The sequence below is a fragment of the Neodiprion fabricii genome, chromosome 4 (assembly GCF_021155785.1).
Source record: "Neodiprion fabricii isolate iyNeoFabr1 chromosome 4, iyNeoFabr1.1, whole genome shotgun sequence".
Taxonomy (NCBI): domain Eukaryota; kingdom Metazoa; phylum Arthropoda; class Insecta; order Hymenoptera; family Diprionidae; genus Neodiprion; species Neodiprion fabricii.
In genome coordinates, this window is record NC_060242.1 from 33568998 (window position 1) to 33589354 (window position 20357).

Sequence of the window (20357 nt, forward strand, 5' to 3'; positions counted from 1 at the left end):
AGTTATCTCGGTTATCTAATAAGGTTGTAAGGTGAGAGTAGTCCGTGGAAATCTTACCTCGCACCCGTCCGAACGCGGCCGGCCACTTGCGCAACTATTTATTACGTGTGTATCCAGCCGTACGTACGTCACTGTATGCAAGACTTGTAGTATTGGGTTGATACACTGCGCCAGTAGCAGTTTTATATCTCTGAAGACGAAGACTGCACCAGATCACATCTGACACCGAGCGGGAACGTTGACGAACAAAAGTATCAGTGGCTGGCACGCGAATATCGGATGAGTAACGATAGTACAATCGAATGTCGTAGATCCCCTGACAAATATCCTGCGTAAAGAACACGAGCGAGGAGTAAATGTTAACCAGCAATAAAACAGGATCTCCTAAAATCTCACCACCGTCTTCTCACCAGCATCTCATAGCCGTCTCACGCTGGCGTTTGTATCATTCATCACTAGAGATTATTTGCGCAGACATTCGGTTTTCGAGTGAATGTCAGCCGGTAGTGCCTGCATGGGTTTATCTCTCTTCATTCATTTATTTTTAAAACATTTTGCAAGCCGATCTGTGCCGGCAAAAAGTTGGCCCTGACGTGATATCCAGCCTGCCGAGTTGCATCATGCGATGATCAATTAAATACACTCAGATGGTAATTTTAAATTGTACGTAGCGGTACTGGGCCAGCTAGCTGTTTCTGATCACGAAAACTCGATACAACAGTTAAGGATATTATTGATTTGAACTTCGTTTCGTCCAATGACACACAGGCCTGGCTCGCAAGCCACCGTGACTAAGGAGTAATTATCAATAAATATGATCAAGTGTAGAATTTAATAACCAGGAGAAACGTATGCGGGATATGGGATACTTAAATTTATGAAAATTTCAGTTACTCTCCAATCACAGAACCGTGATGGAATAACGGTTATCCGCCGGATTCTCGAGGGATAATATTGATCGTGTTTCGACGTGGGTTTACATCTACGAAAAACACGATCTTCGGTTTTGGGGTATAATCTTTGAATTATTCGGTTGAAATTCTAGACGCGTAAATACACCGTGGACGAGAAGAGAGTAACCGATGGTTAGTATTCGTGTGTTACTAAAATGCCTATCCATTGGATTTAGCCCGTTACAGAGTGAAATTACAGTCCTGTAGATTTGTTGCGAGAATTTGCATCTTAATGAATCAATTAAAATTATGCAAATTTATGAAATACTTGCTAATTGATATCTTGGTAAGATGTTCTTTCTATCTTCGATCAATTCGACCGTACAGAAGGAGCCACAAATCTGCAGCAAGTATCAGCGAGTTTACTACAAAATCAGTAATTTGTAAATGGGTTTACCGGTTTTGCAATGGTATACTACCATTAATTTTGTCGGTGTTTGAGATGTTTATGAAGCCTGGAAGAACAGAACGCTGGCGTTCGGACATTGCCAAAATATTTAGAGTTACGCGGATTGAAGAAAAGAATCTTTAGTTGCTGAGTAACGAAACGCTAAGAAAGATAAGCGTAAAGATTCTTTTTTATTTCGGATACGTTATACTTATCTAGCTTCTTGATTTATCATATTTGATATTGTTCGTGCTCTAGAAATATACCCACTGTTTCAAATGAATTATAAATTGGCCCGAACAAAGAGAAATACAACTATTTTGCTTGGCTCTCCAATATGTTGTTTGAGTCAGAAAATTTGCGGTCATTGACAGTAATTCCACGGTTGTTAGTTTAAGGATAATTTTACCGAAAGAATATTAATTTACCGAATTTTATCGATCACCAGTGGCCTGAAATCCGAAATAATTTTATCAAAAATACTTCTTTTTCAATTTTGACTACCAACCAAAGTCACCATTTAAACGATAAAAATAATCACTGTCATCTTTATAACATTTCCGTTGCAACTGTAACAACATCCTCACTTACAGGGGTGATGCAATTGCCTTAATTAGGCTCTCTGCACTAAGATTCTTCTTTTCTTTACTTTACCTTTTTACCGATCTTAACGAAGCGTTTTCTCCCAATGTCTTACAGCGGCTTCCCTGCCGCCAATACATTCTCAAGATCTCTTCTGCCAAATATGTTTAATGTTTCATCAGAGCACGAGTTCGGTCAAGTCTGAGGTCTCGGCTTCTAATAACTTCATCGTATATGTCAATATGTCCGGCGTGTTAAGTCTCGCCACTTCTAACATGCACGGGCATTAACAACGGCCACTTTAGGTGGTCACTCGAAGTGCCGTAAAGCCTTTTTCAGCATCATGAATCCCCGGAGCCGAATGAACCATCCGATTCGCACTTTAGATGGATAAATACCTGCCTGGATGAGAAGTCGAGTAAGTGTACCAGCATATTGGTATATGTAATAAGATAGACTTTTAGATGTCGGATGGTCGCGAAGAAAGCGTTGGGCAAAATGGAGGCCAGAGAAAAAAAAAGTTGCCGGCACGATTAACGAACAACGAGTAACAATGCTCGCGGTGATTGCGATCGACTAGGAAGAGGCTCGAGGTGTGGCTCTTCTGCTCGACGATACATACGTATACCTATGTATGTCCGTCTGCGTTCCATGGATATAGGTGTAAGTATCATAGAGAGATCCTCGATCCTCGCTGGATCCGCTGCATCATCATTCGAAATCATCGATCGGTCACGCGGATCATTAGATCAAAGCCACTTGCCCGATCACTTTTAATTTGAAACTGAGAGAATTCGTTCAGGGTTTGATATTCCAAACGCTCCTGGTCACCGTGTCACTTCAAACTTAGTTTTACGGATAATCGTAGGTTTATTGAAGTGCAATGGCGAATTTGAATAATACGGAATAACGAGACACAAGGTGAGCGTTGCTCAAAAATATAAAATAATTGACCTGTGGCGAGCTTCGGGTAAGCGCGGATTCACAATCGAACAGTTTAAATTTCGTTTTGAAATTGTGGTCAGTGATTGTAATGCCAATTTTTTTTTCAAGCAAAGATTAATAGAGAAGCCAAACATTGGGAGTTGATAATGGTACGTTACAAAAGCTGAAGCTATTTTCGATGGATAATCGTAGTTAATAATTGAAGGATATTTTGTCTGATTGGACACTTTATTCGGAACGGGCCATAATGCAGTATAACGATCCAGTTATACAATTCGAGAATTCAATCAATGCCAGACAGTGCAACAAGCAAACAGCCAGGCTGTGAATTACCTTCCAAATACGGCAGAGGTTCGATCAGGCAAAATTGCTGATTCATTCGACCTGGACTAATTGAAAGTAAAGCTGTAACGAATAACTGCCCATTAAACGATTAATTATCATCGCAGCTACCGAATATCGTTGGTAGTCCGAAGCGTGTGCGAAAATTATCAATACGCCGCCGTCAGTTTACATCCGCGTTCAAATCCAAAAGCAGTCAATCCATATCGGGATATTCCAGTTAATATTCCACGAGAATTTTGACCCTTTAGATTCTCGCAGAATAGCAAATAATCAACGGTCAAATGCGGCCCAACCGTTACGCTATTTACGGATACGTGAGTTTTTCTGACGGCAGCTTAAGCACCAGCGAATATCGAACAACCGTAATTGAACTCTAAAAATTTTTACCATGCCTTTGAAATGTTTGCACAGTTTTTGACACGCATCGTCGAGCGTGAGCCGCTTTACCGAGTGCGTATCGTGGATGTAGGAGATCGCAGATCGTGTAGATTGTGCAGATTGCGCAGATTGTGTAGGTATACAAATACAGATTGCGGATGCTAGTAATAACACATTAGCGATAATGAGAGTCAGTCCGGTGCAATGAGGTGTAATCAGTGTTGACTTCACACAATCTCTAACCACTTTTCCCTTAACGCGCGGTTCGCATCGCATCACTTTGCAAATAACACGGCCCGCCCTGGAAGGTAGACGTTGTAACCGTTCAATCCTATCACTCATTATATGTTACTAATGACCTGCAAATGGAAATAGAGTTTAAATCGTACGTAAATAATTGTAATCATAATCACGCGGAACCGCGGGGCACTTCATAGGATACCATCGCCGTCTGTGCTGCGGTATGGGGACGTTGACGTAACTCAGGAATCGATTGGTCACGGCCAATTACTTATTGTGTTTAGCCTGGGAATTTTGAATTATGTACTCGAAATGCATGGATGTTCAATAGCGATCTTCGACACTGTGTTTTCCAATTATTTTCAAAAATCGTGAGTAAATCACGCGTGGTTCGAAATGAAAGCGAGTCCAGTTACAAGTAAGCTACAGGAATGATAATGATAGGAAAAACGGAGACGCAATAATAACGTATATGATTCATAACTTGAAAACTATAGTAATTGAGCTAATCGCGACGTAGAATAAATGCGTAATGATTATCGGGTTGAGTCACCGAAATAATGGACAGTGACAATGGTCGGTATACGCTTTCTTACCGCGAGTCGTGGTCTGTGCAATACTTGTGCCATGAAGAGTGAGAATTTTTAACGGAATAACGATGCGGGGATAAGCTACATTTGATGAGAGAAGTTTGTCATGATTGCAGACAGGAATAAAAAATGTGAACGGTACAAACAGTGTGACATCGCTTTTGTACAAAGGTCTTTTATAACTATGTACACAATATACTCACGTAAAACATTCCGTATATCGAGGTGGCGAGAGATTGAAGGCCAGAAGGACCTAAATAAGGCACTAAAGTGGCACCAGTGACGAACGGCTCGTGCAGTTGGGGACATAATAACTGGCGGTGATCCTTCATCGTGTGAACAAAAATAAAAAAAAAAAGACGAAGAAAAAAAATTCAAGAATAGATTGGGCAAAGCGGTGCAAGAAGAAAAAGATGAGAAAAGAATTAAAAAAAAAAAAAATTGCTTCATCATTTACCGAAGAAAAAAAAGTGCGGATAAAAGGCCGTGATTGTCACATTTGATCCGAGGTCATGACCACTGTTGGTGCGCGGCAACGATTTAAGAAATTTCGTCAGGATGACGAACGTCATTTGACAGAAATTCGTCTGCATACTGAGGCGTAGCCACGATACAATTCTCCCATCGTCTGTAAGTGCTTTCAGGATCAGAAATAACGGATTGCCGAAAGCTTCATCATTTTTATCTCCCACCGAGAGGTTTGGCATTAAAGGCAATTTGGAGACCTGTACATTTAATCTCGACTCCCATTCTCTCCGGTTGTCTTCTTGGCGGCCGTGAATCAGGCATGCATCTTTGAAACGGAAGCATCCGAAGCAGAAGTCCATGACAGATGGATTTGGATGGATAACACGTTACGTCCTCGCGAAGTCCGTGGGCAGTCCGAATCTCCGGTGCGTGAAACACGGCTGAAGCGGAGCAAAATGAAAGTAACACTATCGGACGGTGGAGAATTCTTGTCCTGAAACTCGAAGCGTGTTTCGAAGGAAAGTAGGAAGCTCACTCGGGCCAACAGTCGTTCTAGATTGGAAGGACTTCGTGATGCGATTATAAGTGTACCTACGCAAGTTAGCCGTCCTATCTGTCATTTATTCCTGATCACCAAGCATACCCATGCGTAGAAATTATTCGATCGAAAGAGCGGAAAGCGCAACATTTTAAATTTGATCCAGTTTTTTCAAACATCTCGAAAAAGCCGGGTTCTCTGACATTGCGAGTGTAACAACTACGTGCGCGAGTTTGATTTATTATCAGTGTATTACGCGTCAGTTCCCGTACGTCCATCGGTATTTTGCGGTGATTTGCGTCCGCCGGCAACGAAGACGTGTTGCTGCACGGTGCATAACGATACTCGGATAACAACAAACGTGGCGAAGAGGAGCTTCTGCACCTGCGATACTAGGGTTAGAACGCACGGACAGCGTCGTACCCGGTCAATTTGCGTCGAGCAGAAGTCACCGGTAATCGTCTCCGGGAAAGGCCGCCGTCATAGCTGGCGCATAGAAGCGTCACTCTGGGTAAAGCTTGCGTAAAATAAGATGTAGCGTCATTGATAACACCGCGCGGCCTGCACGACGCTCTCCTCTGCAGTCCCACCGCGAACGCGGTAGCTGATCTCTGATACACTTGGTTGCCAACTGACCCTCTTTCCCGTGCTTTTCAACCTGCGGATCGGCCCGGCATCTCAGCCACCGAGCTAGTAAATTTGAGCTTGCCTCTTGATAAAGGTACAAAGTGCCGCCGCGGGTCATTTGCATAACGCGTTGAGAATAAGCGCGGAGCGGTCAACTCCATCGACAACGATTTAAGAGAGCCAATGCTAATAGTCACTGCAGAGCAATCCTTGCCTCGGACGTTACCCCGAGCACTAATTGCGACGAAAATTTGAGCAGGCCGCCTACGTCTGTTCCGCTTATTCAAACCCTTCTTCAGAGCGAATCACCCCGCGGTACCGAATCTGTACGTCTTGTGCATTCTTCCCTTCGTCTTGCCACCTTGAGCGTAAAAACTGTGTCCGTGGACAGCTGATCTTATTAATCCCGCACAAAAAGTAATTAAACCACTCTTGCTCCTCGGCTTGGGCCTGGAGACGTTTGATCGGGACGGTAACGGTGGTCCCTCCCATGAAACCCTTCGATTTCATCAACGATCAATCGGGGATTCGTCGCACGTCGAGACAATTACCGGCAGAGCATAAATAAATATTCAGCCACTTTCGGAATTATGGCGAGAGGTAGAAAATTCAATTAGTCGTTAATACTGTAGCTTACACCCGGTTTCGGCTTTCGTTTACCGATGACGCGTCCGTAATGCTTAATGTATTTCGATTAACCATCAAGCGGAAAATCGTGCGATTAATATCAGCTGGAGAGCCTCGCGATGCATCTCGCATTTGTGCATCATCTACTACCGCTATGCTAATAACAAATGATTTGAATTACGTGTCGTATCACGGTATGCTTTCACGCACGCGGACGTTTCAATGGATTTTCCGCGTGTTTGGCGTGGAATTGCGAAGATCCGCGGCAGCCGGCATCGGCCGGTCTCCGGTCTGTCTGATTATACAGGTACGATCCCGCAGAGCTTCTTCAGCTCTCCACAGGATATCCGAAGCCCCACGAAGGCCGCAGCTCGTTAGCAGTGCTTCCCGGTTTTTGCGCGGATTGTTATTATTAATTAATAGAGGATGATAACAGGATCCCCTAGTTGGAATTATCGTTTCTTTCCTCGTGCCACCTTTCCATGACGCTTGACGCTTCTGGGTACAAGAAGTAGAGTGAGCCTCGGGAGATGCGGAGGGAAGAAAAGGGCGGGACAAGGACGAGAGCAAGAGAGAGAGAGAGAGAGGGAAAGAGCTGAGAACACCGCGGGCGCAGCTGCACGCACTGTCTCCGCGGAATCTCATGGTGGATGACTAGCGTTTTTTCGAAAGAAGTAACGGACAGGTAAACGAAGAGTTATGGCCGGTTGGGCAGCATTTTATTGAATCAACGATATCGGCTGCGGATGTTTATTTCGATGCGATAATACCCGCGGGTGCAGTTGCAGCGACCGGCCAACTTTACGCCGACGGTCGACGGCACTCAACGACCGTTAATGGCGTTTAGATTGCGCTTCCGGCCTCGCAGCGTTTTATACCCAAAGAATGAACGTGTTTCATAGGCGAAAAAACTCAAGTGCGATTAGTAATCTGCGTGAGGTGCTGATTGGACTGATTGGACGCGTAAGAAACGAGACGCGGGATCAAGTCCGCTTAATTCGCGAGTGTGGATTTCTCGCGTGTTTTTTCACTTTTTTTCTGCTATTCCTTGTCGCCCGACAACCAATTACCACTGTTATTAACTCGCCTGGCAATTTGCGGATGAAACGAAACGTTCGTCAATTACTATTACGTTCTAACAGGGCTGACAATGTTGAACAGATTCAGGTATACACCGTAGGGTAGGTGGTAGTGCCTGCGGCGAGTTGCCGTGTCAGAAGGAATGACGAAGAAAGGAATAATAAGAATGAGAGGAGGAAAAAGAAGAAGCGAAGGAAAAAGACGAAGGAGAGGAGCAGAAGGCTCGAAGGAGAATAACGAGCATCGCAATTGTTTGGTTAAGCGGACGCAATTTCACCGGGACTAATCAAGCTAATAGCATGCAATCCGTAATTAACAGTAGCAGGATTTTGCCACGCTTATAAATTCTTCCCCCCTCGACGGGGTTGCAGTGTAAACTGAAAGAGGCAGCCTTAACACCATCGCGAAGACTCGCGGGAGCGAAACCAGCTGATGTCGGTTCAAATGAATTATTACTCGGCGAGTATCTCGAGATAAAACTGAGAAATACGCGCGTGATTCCCTAATCTATAGACTGGTCAGTCGCGAATGATAAACGATTAGCGGAGTGAACGCGGCCGGAGAGTGCAGCCAACTCATTAGCGAATTAACGCGATGTAATAATTTGCACTCCTCGCAAATATTTGCACTCCGCGTAATTAATCCGAAACACGTTCCGCGACACCTCATCGCGAGCCTCCGTCGCGTCGCTCCGATACCGATCCCGAAAAATTTCGCACCAGGCCGCCAGGCTGCGGCCACGACTACGGCAAACCCTCGTAGGTACCTGCGATTCGATTTATAAACCGACCTTATTAAGTTTCGAGCGATCTATGCGCGTTGCTCCGACTTCTCGCTACGGGTGGTCCGTCGAAGAGGCTGCGAGAAACGTGCGAAATGATAAATACGGCGATTAGTGGCAAGGACGGCCAAGTACGAATGGCCCAATCATCATCAGCTCGTTCGTACCCCAAGTTATTCCCTTCGCGTGTTCGTGCGTGAAGCAATAATCTGTGGTCTTCACGCGTGACACGCTTGCATGTGCATATCTAACCGTGGAGTCGTACCTCTACAGAAGATTCGCCGTCACTTAGATGCACATACGGCGTGTCATCATCGCCGTAAAAGGCACGTGAGCTTGGCTCGGATTGACTGGATTCTTCCACAGTTTTGTACGGGTGAAATGACTAGCAAAGTGTCAAAGCATTTTGAGAAATCGGGTAAGTCGGGGGTTAAACGGACCTCCGCGTTGTTCGGTGGGATCGTAAGATCCCTAATTTTGTCCAAATCGTTAATCGGATTATTCGTCAAAAAGACCAGACAAAAGCAAAAGCTCCGCCCGTCCCGGAGCGGTTAATAATATTAAGCTCGTCTTATACGCCGGGTCGAAGGACGCTGTAAGGATCTGAGGACGGGCATTGTTGGGTTCGACCGTAGAGCCATTTATACGTGTCGAGAAGCATGCGTTAAGAGCCTCAGATATATGCTGTCTTTCAACCTTTTATATGCACTCCGTGTATTTTTATTTTTATTATTATTTTTATATTTCTTTCCTCCAACTCTTACCTTTCTGATTTTTTTTTTTTTTTTCGTCTTTCAAAAGTATATTATCCAGCGGATTGCTCATCGTCTGCACAAGTGACGGGGCAGACTTTTACGATATACATATATGTATGTATATATAGTATGCTTGGGTATTTACATTCCATAACGTCAAATATCATAGTTCTCAAATATCAATTTCTATCTGCGAAAAGTTGTACTCACGTGGTAAGTATACCTATAACGTATGTGCAATAAAAGCACAGTTTCTCCCGTTGGCATAAAAAAATTAAAGGTAAAAAACGACCACGGACTAGTTTCTCGTTCGTTTACGCGGATCCGATAAAACTTACCCGAATACAAATACACAGAGCACGAGAAGCTGTTGCTCGCACGCGAAACCCTGATATCACACGATCGTATCTTCTCCTTTCGCTTAGCCCGGGCTGCTACTGGAGCAACGGAGACGGAGCGTCCGGGTGAATCCGCTGAGTCGAATCGAAGGAAATATCCTGGTATTGGGAGGTTAACAAGCAGCCACGAACTACCGTGGGAGGCCCGTCGCTGCATGATATTGCTACAAGATTCCATTTCTCGCTGTTTTTGGCTCGCAAGCTCGCTCGCTGCAGGGGTACGCGATCGTTTAACGAAGGTGGCGGCGTGCGATATTATCTACTATGCGCCATTTTACCCGTAGTTTTATAACGTTTTCCGGAACATGTACCAGCTGTTTTTGTCACGAATTTCTCTCGAAATGAAAATCCTCGTTTGATATATGTATGCAAATGTAAACCACGTGCATATACTCGACCCTAACTCTTTGCCGAGGTTTTTGCTGTAACTGAAAGATGGTATTCGGAACGAGAGGAATTTTATGATAAGGCAAAGTGCCTCAGATCCATTTCAACTACTTAGATTATTTTTTCACTACAAGTAGGTACACGACGACGTCGAAAGATTGCGCAATAGCTTTTGCTCCAAGGAAGTGCGTGAACGTGGCTTGGAAACCATCCGTGAAATCTAAACTGCGTCGTCCAGAAGACTCGCCGAGAGCGCCTTCAATATCTCGTAAATATTTATGTAGTAAAGATTATACTGCCACCCATGTAGAAGCGGCCCATAATAAGGAAAATCCGACAATTTCAAACTTACGTATAAGTTTATGTGTGTATATACCAATGTGCATGTAAGACGGAAGAGCAGGAAAGTAATCTTCGGACTAACTTTCCTCGCGGTACAGACTTCACCCCGCAATAACATTCACAAATTACGAACTGCACCGTACAGCTGCGCGTCCCGGATGAAGGTAGGTGAACACCATGGCATGGTTAGGGCTCGGAATCGCGAGGGACATAACGCCGATATCGTTTCAGCTCATTAGGCACGCGTGAGCTCACAATTTGCTAAATAATGTATTACGACCCTTTTTACGATCCGTAAAATTACTACACTTGCAGGGAACAAACAGTTTCGACGGAAGGAAAACTACAATAATGAAGAAAAACGTAAAAAATTACGTGTACTTGGGTGGAGAAAAGGAGAGAAGGAAACCAAGAAAAAAAAAAAGAAAAAGAAAAAGAAAACTCACCCAGAGCTGGTTGTATATACTTATTTACCAGAAATTTACATCCAAATGGAGTTGCCGCAGCAGCAGCACGTGCGATCACGAGCAAACAATCGCTTCTCCATGAAGCCTGATCACCAAACATACGCAATGTTTCGCCACTCTAATCTCATTCGAATTCTGATCCACGAAGCCAGTAGATGCGCACTCTCAAGTTTACGAAAGTGTTCAACTCGCCAGATCATTCAAGAGTTATTTTCTTCACTTTTTATTCACCCGGTGCATTACATATCAGGGTAACACTCGAGTTACTTCATTATGCTGAATAACTTGTTTTTCAATACAGCAAATCGATACTGCTTCAAAATGTTCGCTGACAAAAGTACACCGAACTACAGTTTATACTGCACAAAGCCTACCATCGATTTGAAACTTGAATTCACTTTTGACCCTCGTACAAATGGTCATTCGTAATCGTTGCAAGCGAGTATACGTACAGTCAATCCATTTGGTTCAAACTAGCAAGAATTGTTTAGCGTTCTACGATTTCGTTGGATTCGTGTTCCCGTTCGGATATCGCTCGATGGGCGGAGTCGAGTGTGTGTAAACATGGTAAACATCATGGGTGCACCCAACTCTTGCACATGAGCGGCGCAGGTACACGTTTAATGCACGCACACAAAGGCGCGAGGACCTTCCTCTGCTCGGCCGGGTTTGAGTTATGTTGCCGCGAAGAGCCTGTAGGTAAGTATTGGAATATTGTGGGTTACGCTAGGTTAGTTTAGACTAACAACTGATTTATGTTCACGCCTTTAACAGGTGTGACGCACAGCCTGCAGTTACTCAGCAGGTATTCTGTAACATCTACCTGCCGTGCGGTACAGGTGGACAATGTTGCCTGTCCGACGTATGAATTAATACTCCCTTGAATCACGGCGGTCCTTACGTCTTGCGGTTATAAGGTTGGCGTTTCGTATCGACTAATTACTGACCCGAACAGATCGTTTTTTGACCGCAAATTCGACGGGCCACGCGCTCGCTCTACAACGCATACGGAAGTAACGTCCAATTAGCACCAGTATCGAGGTACTCTTTGAGAACAGTTAGTAAACCACAAAAGTATACTACCTACATGTAGATGAGATCACTTGCGGAGGTTTGTATAGTCAGATCGAAGTGAAATGAGACAGTAATAAATAACGAATCGATACCATCTGAATGTGCGAATGTTTCCAACTACTCTCGCACTATTGTATTCAACTTTGAATGCTTCGTTCATGTCATACCTTGATTGTGAGAGAGGATTTTCTTTCTTTGGAGTAAATCGAGTCAGAAGACGGATATCTCACCGTATCAAACGTCGGTCTGTAAGAGCAATCTGTTAGTCAGCCTGTTGCCTTTTTATTTCAATAAACCCAATTAACGCGAATATACCTAACCTTTATTTTCCGTCCAAGCTATAACGACCGTACATCGACATTTACGATCATCTATCGCCACCGGTGATCACACACCTTCTACTATGATACATGCAATTTGCTCGCGCATAAGTCACAGGCAACAAGGGACGACGGCACAACGGAGATGAGTAAATCTGTAGATTTCGGACGACGATAATGAATCCGAAGGATTATGTATATATTCTGGGTAAAATCGCACCATGCAGCGTCAGGATAGTCGGCGAAAAAAAATCCACCCGCGGCGTAAAGCCTGCCTAGGGCCGAGAAGTAACGCTACTCGTGACCCCATACATCATTTCTCGAGTCGTTTGCATTATAATTGGCGGTACAACTAAGACGGCATTGCATACCGGTGAGCAATGTGGCAATAGCGTTGGTAGCGGCAAGGTTGGATGCTTGAAAGGAAGAAGAAGGCTGCCCAGACGTAGCACGTGTCCAAGAAGGGCACGGGGAGTGACCGTTAACAATCGAATTGTGACGGGGCATCAGACACCTGTTTCCATAATTACTACCTTGAATGATCCCCCTCCCTCGCCCCTCATCACTCCTTCGCAGAGGATAGACGAGAGTCTATCTAGCCGAAGAGAAAGGCGCATTGTAATACGAAACTAACGACAGAAGAGGCTCAGGCTTCTTTGGTCGATCTGTGCGGAGGTCTTTTCGCGAACATCGGTGCTGGCGCCCTACAACCGGCCTTGAGCTAACTTTGATTCAAGATTTTGCGAATCTTCGTTGGATTCGTTTTTTTCACGGTTTCCTCTCGGCCTGATCAAAACCGCGTTTATAGCTCCACAACTGACTGGTGCTCTTCCGATCCTTGACTGTGCACGCGTATATGAATATAAATTCCTGACTGAGGGAATTAGGATCGCGTGCTTGAATGTCACGGTTGATCTCATCGGAAGGCGCGTTCGATTCTCGGAAATATCGTCCTGAATCGGAGGGAGGGAAAGAGATAGATAGATAGAGAGAGAGAGAGCAACAGGCCCCGGAACACGAAACGATGGCAATATGGCATCAGGGGGGGTGAGTTCCTTTGTTCAGGCATCGAAGATGCTCACGCGCTTCGGTCGCTGATCGGCCAGATCGCCGTGCTGCTAATAGAAGAAGCCCGAGACACACGGGACAACGCAACACTGTTCTTCCATTTAGCTATCCGGAAAAATGAGCTCGCCCTCTGCATCCGCGGAGGAGTACGAAGACGATAAAGGAGAAAGAGAAAGGGTGGAAAGTACGTGCGTGAGGGAGAGCGACGATTGCAAAATTTTTATCATCAGCCTCCGGGCGGTGTAGAAGCGGAGGATCGGGAATGGAAAAAGCGTCTGGCCAAGAACGCGCGAGAACAGTTGTTTCCGATTAGCGTAATCTACCTGGAATCCAATAGCCTCGCGGTGGCTTTGGCGCGGTTGTAAATTGTCGCTTCTATATCGGTTAGCTCGGAATGTCAGATAGCGTGGTCTCCAGTGATTGAAGTCACCGACGAGTCGCAGCGTCGTGCGGACACCGCAGGTTGCACTCCAAGACTACGTGACGAACGCAATCCGAACTTGGCCATGTTTCGTAACTGCTCCCAAAGGGTTGACACCGCCTGGGATTTTAAACCAAGGACACTGAACAAGGACACGTGCCAAGTGGCGGCTTGAGTGTATATACATATATACATATATGTGTGCGCGTGTGTACGCTAGGCACGCGGTAAAAGCGGCTAATTGCGAGCGCAGGTATTCGATCAAGATTTAAATGAGTTCTCATAATTCAGGCGCGTTGCGGTATTTGCGAAAATAGTTATATCTTATTATGCACGCGACACGCAGCTGCGGCAGCCGTTGCGCAATGAGAAATCCGTCCGGCATGGAATCATCGACGATCGTTAATTGCCTTCAAGCGGAGAAGGAGGACAATGCTATTGTCTAGCCAGGGAGAATTTTCCACGCACCATATTCGTTTAGGAATTAATCGGCTCTCACCCATCCGCAGCAGCCACCCGCGTCTCTGTTAGCCTCGGTATTTTGCAACCGCGGCGATTCCTTTCTACACCTGAGCCAGCAGGCTTTGTGTCGTTTATTCCCATTTAAGTAAAGTCAAGGCGACAGACCTTGCGCACACAAATCAGTCAACCCTCAGCGGCATTGCAGGCGGCCAATCCATCTCGCGAAATCACCCTCACTCGCCTCACCGCTCGGTCACCGTGAGAAAATCACTATATACCCGCTAGCCGCGCATGTGCGTGGCATGGCTACCGTATGCATAAATGCCGCCACGTTTTTCTGCAATTACACGCGAATATACGCGAAAGAGACTCGCTGCACGCAGCGCGATTGTGTGATCGAGCGTTGCCTCCGCTCCGAGTCAATTTTATTGCCACTGGTTCGGACTGACGTCACCGATTACTCCCGCAGCGCCGTATTAAATGAGCATATCCACCGATCCCTGGCTCTGCGATCAATGAACGCCTTATTCGGCGAATGATTGAAACCTTAGAAATTCAATCAACTATGTCGAATTTGTCCTTGCATCGAAGAACTCACGCCAATGGAATAATTCATAACCTGCACCGCTTACACACGCATGCCATACGTATACGTAGTTGAAAGCCGTAATCGCGTATGTATATTGTAGAACAATGACGTATTCACCAAAGGGGAAGATTATACCTCGAGCGGTCGCGTCTTGGAGAAATAGTTCTCTCATCTCACCGAGTCACCTGCGTTTCTCAGCATGGTTCCGCGCGACCCAACCCATACGATTTCAAACCCACATGATAATCGTTATTATTATTACCAGTGACCAGCACTCGGTAGGCGCAGTTCACACGGGTCGCTCAGAACTGGTATTAACTATTTCTTGCACGGCGTTATTAAGTTCGTATGTATAGAAATTGGAAACGCTACGGATTTTTCCATACCACTCGTCGCCGACGCACGTAAGATTCTTTATTTATAATCTATTTAGCGCCGTGGAATCGCGGCTGATTGCCAATAGAAATCCGAGGGTTTGAATCGACGGTACGAACGAGGATTTAATTCGATGAAATTAAACGCGAACAAACACCGTTAAAACCGGGAATATAAATCTTCGTCTCCGTTCTAGGATTGACGGATGGATGGAAGTAGCAGGTGTCACAAGACGGGTGTAAAATTCTTCGTTCGTTAGAAATTGATTCGACGCGTTAATTACCGCGGTGTGTCCTTTCGTTCGAGTAGTCGTATAAGGCCCCGGCGTAAGTCCCACCGCGTAAACTCGGCAGCACGCGTGCTTCGACGGTCAATGAGAAGGCCACCAGTTCGACGAGTCGCGAATGCGGTTAGCCAGAAAATCGCAGCCTCTTTTTTCCGCGTTTTCCAACTGCCACGACGACTGTGAGACAAAGATGGATTTTAAGTTCAGTGTTTCGGCGCTGCGGAGAACGATGAATGTCGAAGAGCCGACTGCCGGTGCTGCATCGTGGCATTTTATATTTGAGGCGATACATCGGGCACCGAAGCGAATTGTACCGACGTGAGTCAGTATAGTCTTAGCAATTTAAATGCTCATCCAAAGGATAATCTACTGGACTGATTCAATCTCACCGCGGCAACCTTCGACCCCGCCCATCCTTGGTTCCACACTCGAAGCGGCGCGATATTAATTGTAAGTCAAGGCAAAGGGGATCGCGAAGGCAATCGCACCGCGGCGTTTAAACACAGTTATTATGCAAGTATTTAGATGAGGATACCTTCAGTGAAACATCCGGGTGCCGATGGGAAGAGGCATCGAGAAACGAAGAGGTGTTGCTCGGAGAGCGGCGTGGAATTGTCTTCTCGAACGGCATTCGCCGTTTTTACTTCGCGGAGGGCGAAAAACTGGGACTGCAAAGTTCACAGCAAAATCCGAGAATGAAAATGAAATCGCGACGCGTAGCGGAATACGATCGTAAGGCACTTTTACTTTTTCATGTCGTCACGCGTCGTACCTTTTTGCCGTACCAACGACGGTCAGACGGACCGACGGGGCTTAAAAACGCTTAACCTCTTCGGAGAGGCCTGCGGCGATGGTGTTGAAAATGAAAGTGCTCGTCTAGCGAAGAATCGTTGTGACCGGGTCCCACGAGGCGTCGTCCAAAGTCGGGAGGCTCGTGCTCGTCGTCGACGATCGCCGCTCTCGATCGGGTCGAGCCTTACATCGTCAATTAGAGCAATCAACTCGAATCGAACCGTGTTGACTCCGCGGTATTCGATAAAACTTGCGCAAATTATATCTGAGAAAAGAAGCCTCATAGTTGATAGCACGATGAATATGTAGGAAGGATTTGCGGGTTGAAGCGAATCGAACGTTGAACAGTCAATGGGAAATTCTTCGTACCATGGACAGGGAATGGAAGAGAGGCCGATGAATTATACGTAGCTAGTGATAATTATGAGGGGCAAATTTGCTACGATCATAATTGCTACGCGTAAATGGCGTTGAAGGATGACGATGCGAATAGGAAGGAAGAGCTTTGCAAATTGAATAAAAAAACGCCTTTCATCGCATTTGTCTTGCAGTATCCTACGGTATCTCGCTTAGCCAGTGCAGGTATTATGCGAGTGCCCGCAGTTGAAGGTACGTGATTGGAATGGTGAGCAAACCTATCCTCAATATTTCAACTTCATACTTTTACTGCTCCTACGAGAGTAAAATATAGATACTAAAAGCCTTGTACCCGATGCATTTCCACTCGCAGATCTCACACACGCACGAGCAACGTGCTCCAAATATGAAACTTTATTTGCTTCCCGATTTCTCATCGCGTTTTTGCACGTGGGCATGTTTTGGGCAGGAATGAAAAAATAAGAAATTCAGGGCACCAAAGTATCGGAATGAGCACGGACAAATACAAGTAACAATCAGCCGTTTGCAAGATTTAGTTTGCCTCGAAACCACGTGTCTTAAGGAATCGTTGTTAATTGAGAAGTTGTCCTGGGGAGAAAAAGATTTAACAGGTGTAGGTCCTACACCGGTGTGTTTGTGCGTATAGAAACATTCCGAAATACGGCACCACAGATGTTTATAACGGAAGAAAGCGCGGCTAATAACTTATCATCGATTGCCTCGCACCAATCATCTTTATTACCATAATATCGCTTCTCAGTATATTAACATAAAACGCTCGTGCGATGTGCATGTGACGTGATGGTAGCCAAGAAACCGAAGCGCCGTGACACGAAACACGCCCGAGTGTCTTCCTTCCACACTGACGACACGCTAGCCCGTCTGATTGTGAGAATAACTTCGCATCATTCGCTTTGGGTGTGTCAAGGTTCTTGCACGACCATTTTTGTCTCTTCCAGACAAAGTGCCGATCTCTGTACATATACATAGACCAAAAACGATTCTCTTTCTGCAGTACGTAGCTGTGTAAACAGTGAATATGATTTTCTCGAAGTCGATGATGCACCGCAGGCCTGATCAGTATAATACGGGTAAAATCTAGCGACAATCATTGTCAATCGATCCGAAATACGGAGGTGAACGATTAAGATGAAGCTTGGGTGTAAGTATCAGCAGTTCGAATGGTGTCTGGAGTTTCTTTCTTTCAGCTCTTTACGTGCGCGTAGAATACAAACGGGAAAGAGATTTACAACGAAGACCCGACGAGACTAGGGAGTGGTTCTAACGGTGACGTCAGTCTCATCTGTGGAGTGATGTAAACAAATAAGAAATGAGCATAACGATGGGAAAGTGTTTCTACGTCGAATTATTCAAGCGTGTTCGACAACGTGTAGGTGCTAAAGACTTTCGTCAAGCTTATACTTTCGTTGGTGCCGAGTGCGAGCTGGGGTCTGGTACTCGGGACGGTTCGAATCAAACCTACATTAGCAGCCAATCCGTATTCAACTTCGGCATCAGTTATTGCGCTCCTCCCACTCACATCTCACCGTCTCAATTAATGATGACTAATTAAGAGGGAGAGAGACGTATAGAAGGAACCGACGTGGCGAATGCGAGGGCGGATCATCCGGACGCTCAGCGAGCTCAAGAAATGTCCAAAGATACGACGTCTCGAGCATGGCAATCAGAAGAGGTGTGGCTCTTGAAACTGTTACGCAAGTGAAGACAAATTGGCAAGAAAACCAGTGGCACGAGCAAGAAGGTGGCCTCCGAACTCTCTCAAGGCACTCATTGAAACAGTCAATTTTTTAACATTACTCACTACAGACACCGCGATTCCAATAAGCGTCGAAGAATTAATGTCCGTCGAATTGTCGCCAGTGAGTCGAAGACTGCCACTCTGTTGTTATTATCATTCGGTTAATTATTTTCTTTTTCGGGTGTCGCGACATTTGCAACCATCTGCAAAGGTTAGTACCGGTAAAAGAATTTATTTATGGCGTTGCTACACCATAGCCAGAAGCAACTTTACGCCTAAGTGCAAGTAACCACAAACGCGTGGCGCGTTCCGCCGTGGACCATCTCGGTTACAGAGGCGTTGTCGAGGTGATTGATGAAAGTGAACTGGTATTATTTCCCCGGCGATTAATCTTTATTATAAGGCAGCCTGAAATTTGGTATTCTTATTTTCGTAGACCAATTGCGTGAAATGCTTTGCGCTTATGACTGTGAGCGATGGAACAATTAGGCGAGAGTTTTGGCAGGCTCGGATTAGAAGCGTCAAAAACCGTATTTTTTGTACCGCGTTTAGTAACGCGGTAAACGCAGCTTAGCATCAGACCGGCGGATTCATTTATACCGTCGGTAATCACAGATTGCTGTGAAAAGATGTAAGTCTGTACGGAAGCCCGTACACTAGTTCGTCCCTTCCAAATGTAGGTACTAATCATTTCTCGCTAGGACTTTAAGGAGTGAATATTCATCAACGTCAAATCAGGTATGAAATTTCGGCTTTGTTAGCCGATAACGGCAACATCTAGCTCTCAGCTGACGTATGGGGATTCATTTCTTATTAATAACATCTTATTAGCATCACAGTGAAGAGATGGAAAAAAATTAGAGTAATAATTCACCACGCTCCTTTACCAGCGTAACCGACGTCACCTGAGAAAGATAATCAAACTATATTAGGAACACAACGATAAACGGAAAAAAAATAACTTTGCATCGTAGTAAATAGGCGGAACATACGGATCACCTTTGCAATGAAATTCATAAATTTCGGGCTCTTTTCACCCGATCCATGCTGGGAAATCGCAATCTTTTGACAGCTGCAAAGCAACTAATTGCCGCAGCTGGCGAACTGGCGTATCGGCAATAAAGTCATACCGGTTACTTCCTCTGGTCGGAGATGAAGCGACTGTAAAGGTTCGTTAGTTACCCCGTACCGGTATGTATAACCGCTGCTTGCCGTAATTCGCGTCTGGTCTTATGTCGCCAGAGAGTTCCATATTTCCGAAAGGGCTTCAGGGGATGCGCTTCGTTCCGCAACCGACGAGTATAACTGCAGCTGCAAGAGCCCATCTCGTTTGCTGTTATCCTGCCATCGGGTGTCTCGCTCGTTAGGAGCTTTAAATATTATCAAAGGATCAAATGATTCATGCTGATTGTATCGCAATGTATTTTCTTTTTATGCGGCTATATCGACTTTGAAAGTTCATGAAATATGAAGGGATGAAAATGTCGAAAATGAATGAATTTACTTTCTCCGGTAATTGCTATTCTCTTATTAGAAAGGTATTGTGACCCGAAATCCCCACCCACTTCTTCCAGGTATTCACGGCACTTGTGAATTGCAAAATATGTAAGATAACAATTATGGTAATCGACCGTCGCGTCGATTCACCGTAATTTCAATTTTGAAGCCAACACCGCGCAGGCGCTCGGTCATGGCGTGTAATAACGGTCGTTACTCGAATCACGCAAGACTGATGTGAACAAGACTTTGGCTGTCATACTCGGAATTTTCCTGTTGAGCCGTTTCGCTAACGGCATATGCACAGTATCCGCCGTACGTACGGAGTCCGTAATTCAACTATATGTAAGCGATAATTTGTCCGACAGTTATTATTATCACGTGTGAAAAAGAACTTTGCTACACATAGGTTACCACACGTACAAGTCAGGCTAAGAAGGAGCTC

General features: G+C 45.2%; 1 protein-coding gene across 3 annotated transcripts in view; it reads right to left on the reverse strand.

Moving 5' to 3' along the window:
- The window catches only part of LOC124179600 (mental retardation GTPase activating protein homolog 4-like), a 254361-nt gene that overhangs the window by 38569 nt on the left and 195435 nt on the right, over positions 1 to 20357 (reverse strand). The gene's annotated exons all lie outside the window — the stretch shown is intronic.